The sequence below is a fragment of the Peromyscus californicus genome, unplaced genomic scaffold, assembly GCF_007827085.1.
Source record: "Peromyscus californicus insignis strain IS unplaced genomic scaffold, ASM782708v3 Scaffold_14__1_contigs__length_90479793_seg_2, whole genome shotgun sequence".
Classification (NCBI taxonomy): domain Eukaryota; kingdom Metazoa; phylum Chordata; class Mammalia; order Rodentia; family Cricetidae; genus Peromyscus; species Peromyscus californicus.
Window position 1 is genome coordinate 31,919,403 of NW_026294436.1, and position 9,520 is coordinate 31,928,922.

A 9,520-nucleotide genomic window follows, 5' to 3' on the forward strand; every position below is an offset into this window, starting at 1 on the left:
CCCCTGCCTGGGGAACTGTGAAAGGAGCCTCGGTGGAAACAGCTGTTCCTTGACATTTCACACACCTGGAGTTGGACACCAGACTCAGTGCTGGGATGCTTGTCTATAGCTCAGCATCTATGTTGATGATTGCATTCCAACCAATCAAGAGTGAAGTTCAAAGAGATATTTCTGGACTCCCTATTCCAGACTCAAGTTAAGTCTAGAAGAGAGGTGGTTCCTGTTCTGACTCGCTGGTCTTCATTCAGGAGCTCAACTTGACACTGTCCATCTGACTGATCCTTGGACAGCAGCGGCTACGGGTTTTGTTGGGGATGGATGGAGAAGAGCTCTGAACTCCAGACCATAAGAGATTTTCCACGATGGACAGAATCTATGAAATTTCTGAGGAGCCAAATGAACTTCCCTTTCATCTCTGGAGATGTCATCTGAGTGCCTAACCCACACTTTACCTTTCCAATTAGTATCCTTTTCTCCACCTTTCTGCACTGTGGGGAGGCTGCATCTGCCTTGTGTGTGGTTAGGATTTATTGAAAGAATAGCAAAACCTTCTGGATAAAATACACCTTTTCCTTCTTTGTGTTTTCACTCGTTATGGTTCAGTTGGCCCTCATTTTTGACCACAGAGACCTGGCCAAAGATAGACCACTGTGGTTATTATTATCTTGTAATTTGTTATTAGATGTTTGGAGGCCATGATTAAGTAAGTATCTTACACTGTGGAAGAAAGAGGGACAAGAGGAGCCCTATGTCAGCCTCACCAGAAAGAAGATGCTAATAGATGACCGGGGGTGCTGATAGAATATGAGGTGGGTCACTCCATCCAGATCATGGCTATGCACCATAATGCCTACAAACATATGTCACAGATTCAAGCCTTCCTGGGCTCAGTGTCCCAGCTGACCTATCAGCTTTGTGTGACTCTCATCTTGCAGAGATCCCTCTGGGTAGAGCTGTGCTTATGATTTTTTTCCTGATATCTGTCACTTATGGAGCTACTCTCTGCAACATGTTGGCTATCCAGATCAAGTATGATGACTACAAGATTCAGCTTGGGCCACTGGAAGTACTTTGTATCACCATCTGGAGGACATTGGAAGTCACTTCCCGCCTTGTGATTCTGGTGCTCTTCTCAACCACCTCGAAGTTGAAGGCCATGCCCTTCTTAGTGCTCAACTTCTTGATCATCCTCTTTAAGTCCTGAGTTAAGTTCTAAAAGAGTGGTGCCCAAATGCCAAACAATATTGAGAAGAATTTCAGTTAGGTTGACACTCTGGTGGTACAGATTTCTGTCACCATCTTCTAAACTGGCATCAACTTCCTTTACCGGTCAGTCACGAAGTTGAAATTGGCAGACAGAGACCTTGTTGACATAGGTCAGAACTGGGGACATATGGGACTGCACTATAGTGTGAGATGGGCAGAAAATGTGATCATGGTCTTGGTTTTTCAGTTCCTTAGAGTGGAAGTGTTACTGAATTACAGCCATTCCTTGATTGCTGTGCTTATCTGATTTCCATTGGATTCATGCTGTTTTCTTCCAGTACCTGCACCCACTGCACTCACTCTTCACTCATAATGTGACAGACTACCTCCTCTGCTGCCACAGAAGCCGTCGCACAAGGCTGAGACCTCAGAGCCATCATGTGAGGCTGAAACAAGACAAAGTATTGTCTGATTCTTTTTCTTCTGAACATTTTAGGGTGGGTTTGGGGTTGGCAAGAGCAACTATGAAGTTGAAGGAGAGGGTGTACTCCCAGGATCATTTTCTCGACTCTTCTAGTAAGCCTATCAAAAGAAAGACTGACCTCCTAATAGGCTTTCCTTCTTTATGATTGATTGCTATGTTTGGGTACCAACACTAGACACTGTTTACTTAGTTCATCACCCTCCTACCCAAGTCAGTTGGAATAACTTCAGGGTACCTCACTGAGGCTCTGAATTTTCAGCTTTGCTCATTTATTTGAGTTATTATTGAGTTTCCCCAGGCTGATCTGAACTCTACCATGACACATCTGGACTGGTCAGAGGATGTGACTGTTTACTAGCAATGAGAACATCCCAGAAAACAGTCTGACTCTTGTGGTTCCTTTCCCTGTGAGAGTAGATGGGATATTTTCTCAAATGAGAAGCTGTGGCTGAGAAGAAGGCCCCATTATTAAAGAAAGCTATTCCCCAGATGTGTTAACAGTCCATTAGGATTTTACTAGTGCTCATTCAGCAAAGGCTTCTCTTTTTAGAAGTCTTCATAGGTACTCCTTTAAAGAAGGGTATGCAGAATAGGATTCCTTCTGGTAACATAAAGAATGGCATATTTTTTCAAGGCAGGAGCTCATGTATCTCAGACTGGGTTCAAACTCACTATGTACCTAAAAACTATGTAGCTTAAACTCCTAATCTTTCTGCCTTTACCTTCTGAGTGCTGGGATTACAGATATGTGCCACTGCATCTGGTTTCTATGATGCTTAGGACTGAACCCAGAGCTAGGCAAACACCATTTATGTGGTGCTGAGCATTGGACCCAAGGGTAGATAAGCACTCTACCAACTGAGACATCCTCGCCTCCCCAGAATAAGGAACTATGTAGGCATCCAGCTCAACTGAGGGAAATGTTTGAATAAAATTTCATACCTGGTACTCCATTATTAGGGATTTCCTCTGATCCAGGTTTTCTGTCTCTTTGCATTTTGTTACATCAGAGCAGCTGAACTGTAATTGGAGGTGTTTATGATATATGGAAGGAATGCAGATTTCCTTGTGTCTGCTACTGTCGCTACTCTCCTGAGTATTTTATTGATTTTCATTTCAGGGGCTAAAGTAATAATGGCTAAGACAGCACCTTCAGGTTATTTTTTATTGAGCTGGGTGACTCCTCAGCAAAGCAAAGGTGGAAGAAAGAAACTGACAACATGAGATTTCAACATTGCTTTCTCCATGCAGGATTTTACTTGCTAATGAGGAGATTGTTTTTTTCAATCTTTTTGTCATTAACAAACTCCAATGGCCAAATATATATGTATTCTCATGTATCATCGTGCTCATATCTCATACCAGTTGAATACTTTGGTGGGCTTGTCAGCTGGATGCATAGAAGGTAACTAAACAATTGATGTTGCTCTGGCCACTGCGTACTAGAAAACCAATTATCCCAGCATTATTTAACAAATTATTGTCTCTCACAGACCAGGAAAGTGAGACGAACTCTTAAAAGTACATCCTAGCTGAGGAGCTATTAGCAATTGATGGCTGCTTGGAGAGGGAGAGTCAGTTTTCTTCATGGATGTAGATCTGAGAGGCTTCTAATACTCCAGGAGGCTTCTAATGCTCCTCCATCTGTGCACAGACTGGACTGGGTACATAAGTGGACTCTGGGTTCTAAGAAAAAAAGAGAAGTTACATGGATTAGAAAGGGAATAGTGGTGAAGGGGTGTAGTAGAAGAATTGTAATGGAGGAGATGACAGAGAGCTTAGATTGATAATTTACTTCTAAAAGCATAAAAGATGAATTAAAAAAATGTAAAACCAGAAAAAAAGAGGCCATGACTTTGAAAGAAAACAAATAGGGGTATATGGGAGTGTAGAGGGAGTAAAGGAAAATGGGAAATGATGGAATTATATTGTGGTCTCAAAAATAGGAGAAATAAGTTACCATAACATTAATAAAGAAAGAATTTGTATTATCAATCTAAGAAGGTTTCATGACGACTCATAACTTCATTATGAGTTAATTTCTAATTTTTGCAATTGAAATATTATCCAATACTTGAAGAGGGAGGCTGTTACAGTGGATAAATTTATCTACTGATTTTGATCACCAAAACATAAAGATTTAAATTCTGTCATTTGAACAATGTTACATATGACTAGAAAAGAATATTTTATGTGTAGAGTAATAAGAAACCAAACCCTAATGAAGAAAAAGTGTGATATCCTTCCAATTTAAGTTGAAGATGATATTGAATGTATGTGTAATTATTTTTATCAAAATTTAAAGTCCAGGAACAAATTAATTTTAAGGGACTGAGCTGCTATAAATACTCAGGAATGAAGACTTAGTAGTAACTACTGATATTGAATTATTAAGTGTCATAACTATCTCACTAAAGTAATGACTTAATGTATAAGTCTAGCTACTGTTACTGTATGGCACGGTATACATCAGATTCACTGCAGAGCTAGAACTGAAATTACAGTCAAAATTGTGTTACCTGTCAGCTCATTGATTAAAATCTGGTCATGTTAACCTCTCTGAAATATACTACATCAGAATGATGAAATTATAAGACTATTTTCTCTTAAACTTATTGCAATGATTCATTTATCTAAAATTATTCCCAGGTATTTACAGAAAAGATTAAATATTAGACAACTCCTTTGGGATAAGAAGAATCATTGAATTTTTAAATGTTTCTATTACAAACATTACATGATTTGAAGAAAATCTTTCATTTTCTACTTTCATTATCTGTGTTTTGACTGTGCTCCAGTGATTAAATGCAGAAATCGAGAGTTTATAGCCAGCATGAATTAATTCAATGAAAATGAGGATGCAAAGTTGGGTGGGGAATAGGGGATTAATTGGAGGGGCTGAGGCAAGAAGAGGAACATAAACAAAATTATATATATATATATATATATATATATATATATATGAAATCCTCATTTGATAGTCTTGTTCCAATTTAACAAATTGTACTTGATATTATTCAACAACAGCTTTGGAAATTTCTATCAATATAACATTTGAGTTTATTATATTGTTTTCAAAATGAAAAAGTAATGAATATTTATTGACACCATGATTATGTGTTTGATATTCATGGCATTCATTTAAACTTCTGTTAATTGCTGATTCATAAAGAATGCCAAAAATAGTTGTTGAAATGACTTTATTGACCATCATAAAAAAAAATCACCATTTTGACTATCTTGCTATCTTATAGTAGCAAAGCAGCCAAATACTACACACATACACACACACACACACACACACACACACACACACACTTATAAGCACAACTGAATCTTAGTGTAGTAATCAAACTGTAATGACCCTTCTTTCCATTGCTCTCATGCTGAATAAAAATGTGCCTGAAATCACAAAGTGGGAAATTCAATGACTGTGAATATATGCCAAAGAACAAAGTAATTTCCTGAATTCTGATGTAGAATTTTGAATATATTTTATTTACTTTTATAACTCTAATATATTCTTTGAAAACATTTTTCTTATAATTTTTAATAGCAAAACAATAATCCATTATTTGTACTCTCATATTGAATTTCTATATTTTGGGCATTCTTTAAAACAAAAAAATAAAAATTAAGGTAAAATAATAATACATTCAGACTTTGTATTGTAAATGTACTATGGAAGTCTGAATAATGTGATTTTACACACTAACTTACCAAAGGGAATATCTGGAAGTACAGTAAATTCAGCTGTTGACAAAAAGAAAACTGAATTTTGTAGCATCATAAGGTTTGGGTAACATGTAACCTCCAATTTGCAGAGACAGAGGTTTTTAACTCCTTTAGTTTGTGAACTTCAGGGTCTGATGATTTGTCCATTCTGTACCTAGTTTCCCAAGGATAATGTTCACAGCCACCTCATCAATCATCCCCTACAGAATGTTTTCTTTCCTCTCACATGTCCTACTTACTTTGTGAGTTTATTGTTAAAAGGCCTTTATCAAACCTATTTCGGAAAAAGCTTCTAGAACAGCCATCAAGACTTTTAATGAATTTGTTACTTTCCATTAAATCACTCCATATCCAGGTGAATGATGTTGACATGACTGACTGCTTCTGTTACAATTGAAAACTGAAATGCCAAGGTCAAGGTAAGATTTCAGGCCACAGTGTATTATTGTCACCTGTGGTCACTACCCCAACTGTGTCTCTCCAGGAGATTGACAAGGTGTTATTAAAGAATTTTTTTGATACAGATTGACAGAATTGAACTTTATTATTACTGAAATACATTGAATGGGTATACAAAATTAATAGTGAGGCTTAAAGCACGTCATTGATTGCCACTACTACATACGTAGATTTCATATACAAATATCTGGGTTTGAAAGTTTCTTTGTCATTGTAGAACATTTATTATCCCATATTTACCTTAAGCAAAGGATGACATAAGCTGTAATGCCTTCATACTGAATTTAACTGAATGTTTTAGAATTCAAAAAATAAATCATCTTACCTTTTAAAAAGGTATTTAAGCTACTTCCAATATTGATAACACATTTGGCTTCATCTCTTACCAAAATAAGTTGTACATTGAAACTCATAACTGATATGACTAAAATGAAGCTTATCATTCTTAATCATTATATAAAAGCTAACAATTCATTGATTATTAGACAGTCATTGGGTTCAACAGAAAGAAAAAAAAAGAAAACCACCACTCAATTATTTGATCTTTCAGTTTCTTTTGGTTTGAGAATGTCATACATGCATACAATATGATTTGATCACATATAACCATACATTCCATTCTTCCAATACCTTCACTGTGCCATCTACAACCATTCCTTTTCAATTTCTTGTGTTTTTTGTTCTAACTCACTGAGCCCACATAGTGCTTTAAATATGTGTCAGGGTGTAGGAATATCTACTGGAGTATGAGTAATATCTTAGGGGCTACACCACTAAAGAGACCTGATTCTCCATTTTCCATGAACCAGCATTTTTTATTTAATGAATTTTATAATTAAATTTTATAATGTACTAAACATTTCATTAAATTTTTTGATGTTTGCCTACATATGCACATTCATGCATGCCATGATGCACATATAGAGACCAAAGACAAACTCCTGGGAATCTGTTTCCTCCTCCCACTGTGTGGGATGCCAAGATAGAACTCAGGATGTCAGGCTTAGCAACAAACTCCTTTACAAGCTGCGCTATTTAGCTGGCCTGAAATTTTAATTATTTTAAATTTGTTGTCTACATTGCTAACTCAAGGTATATAAATTTCATAGTCTGGGAAATATCACAGATTTCAAAAATCCTGATGTAGTTAATTTAATAACACATAGAAATAAAAGGGTAACTTGAAGAAGTTATAGCAAAGAATTAGGGTATAGATAAATTAAGAAGACATTAAGTTCACAACTGTAACAGAACATGAGGTTTATGTTGAGATAATACATATGAAAATGCATTGAGTCTGTAATGAAGGTAGAATAATTTGTGTCAGGGCACAAATTCACCAGTGAAGTATAGACTTTTAAGTATTTATTCATCATAGTCCCAAGGCCAAATCAAAATAAAATATTCCACAGCCTTTCAGGAAGGAAAGTAAAAAATGAGATTAAAAACAGAAAGAAATAAACATCTCCTAACACACAACTGTGCAAATAAGGTAATCACTGACTAAGAGAAAACCAAATTTTTGAGACAAGAATGAATTTGACTCTCTAATTATCTTTGAAGGCAAATTGTCTTTGAATGGAATAATAAAAGCTATTATGAGACCTAGGAGAATCTGGAGAATTTATTTATGAATTATTTTTCATCCCTTTTATAAATTATATGTACATATGAAAAGATAACAAAAAAGATGTTTTGAAACAAATACATAGGAAAGGAGAATGAGTGTGTTGAGTAGTATGTATTTTTATACCTGTCCATTGTCTAATAGATTGTAGTAAGTTTTCTATGTCCTGGGTTTAAAATGGACTTTTACTTCATGTTTGACACAAGACCTTCAAGTGTATTGCCTTTCATTTCTAAAACAATTACTGTTGTTAAATTTCCAAACCATATACATTAGTTTATTTAAGGTCATATATGTATATATGTACAGCGCACCCATGCGCGCACGTACACACACACACACACACACACATGTGCACACACACACGCACACACACGCAGAGAGAGAGAGAGAGAGAGAGAGTAACTACTTCTTTTAAGATTTTTAATGTAACCTAGTTGTGAGATGGAGGATAACACATTTGATAGTGTAAGAAAATCTCAGAATCCTCAGACTCATGATTTTTCCTAGTTCTAATGATACTGGATGCTACAAGGGGAGAAAGGGGATAAACAGTGCATTTTGCAGCCATCTGCTTCCAAAGCATCTTCTGGGACGTATAAATATGTATATGTCTGTCCTCTGGAACAAGAGAGTGGAATGATAGGTGGATGGCGGAGAGCGGGGCAGAGGGTGCCTCCTGTGTCAGTGAATTGGTTTGTGACACAAATGCCAACGTACTGACATTGTCTGACACAAAGAGTTTATGGTCCGTAACCTTTTACAAATGGTATTTTCAGTAGTTGATGTCACTTTTGTTGTGGAGAGAGAAGGTATTTTTCTTGCAGAGACAAGACTAGAGACATGTTATTATGAGGAGGAAAGGCTAATATAAAATGCAAAGACAACCTACTTCATTGCATGATTGTTTTCCTGGAGCAATGTGAACAAATGTCTATCCTCCCCACATAGAGCACTGATGACAGACCAAAGAGATGCTTTCACTTAAGTCTACATTGGTCAAATCAGTGAGTTTGTTGGAAATGTGTTTGGGGATGTTTGTTGCAGTATTACTTATAGGAGTATGATATCCAACAACTCTATGGTTTCTGAAAATATCTGTCTTCTACCCAAAGTAAGCGTTTCCTCTGTCAAAGTTTTTTAATGTCTGGTTTTGCTATTTTTTTTTTGGATGGTTTTCCAAGTTTGTGAGTCATTCATGGGTGAACATTATATAACTAATCCCCAGTACACAGGGCAGGGAGCCTATCTGAAGGCTTACCATCGTGTCTGCAGAGCAAGTGTGCTTTTATCCCAGAATTTGATAACTGGGTGGAGTGGCATTTAAAATAAAAATAACAATAAAACATTATTTGATTACAGCAGTGGGAAAAATAAAAATAATACACCTCATCACTTTTATCCATTAGTTTAGTGAGTAATCAAAGGTGTGTAGAGTGGCATGGATGGTAGGCATAGCCTGTTTTAGTTCTCCGAAATCCTCAGCCATTCTGGATGAGTCCTCCCCCTTCATTGCTATGCTAGAGCAGTGATTACAATTTACCACACATATTCCACCACCATTTGCCTCTGCAAGTTTGCTGAAGGAGAAGTAAGACCACACTTCTGCTTGGTGTACCTGTTCCTCAAGAAATTGATTCTGACATTCTCTGAGGTGGTTCTGTGTCAGTATCTCTTACTCAGTCACACCAGGCTACTGAAAGGGTCACCTGCTGAGAAAGCAATATTGATCCTCAGTCTACTTTCTTTATTTTTCTTTATTAATAATTTTTTATTCATTTTTACATACCAGACAACACCTCTTATCCCTCCTTTCTTTCATAAGAAAATAAGAAAAAGAAAAGACAGAGTATGTTCACAGCATTATTTTGTGGTGGGGAGTAAGGGCTTACTCACTGGACGTGCTTACCTTTTTTCATTGGCACTGTTTTGTCTGACACTCTTACTTTCATCCTTTTATTGAGTCTTTTTGTATAGATGTCAAAGTGCCCCCAGAGTCTCTCTAGTAC

General features: G+C 36.6%; 1 pseudogene; it reads left to right on the forward strand.

Moving 5' to 3' along the window:
- The first annotated feature begins 353 nt into the window (after positions 1 to 353).
- On the forward strand, positions 354 to 1,678 carry LOC128109410 (XK-related protein 2-like; annotated as a pseudogene).
- Positions 1,679 to 9,520: the final 7,842 nt, after the last annotated feature.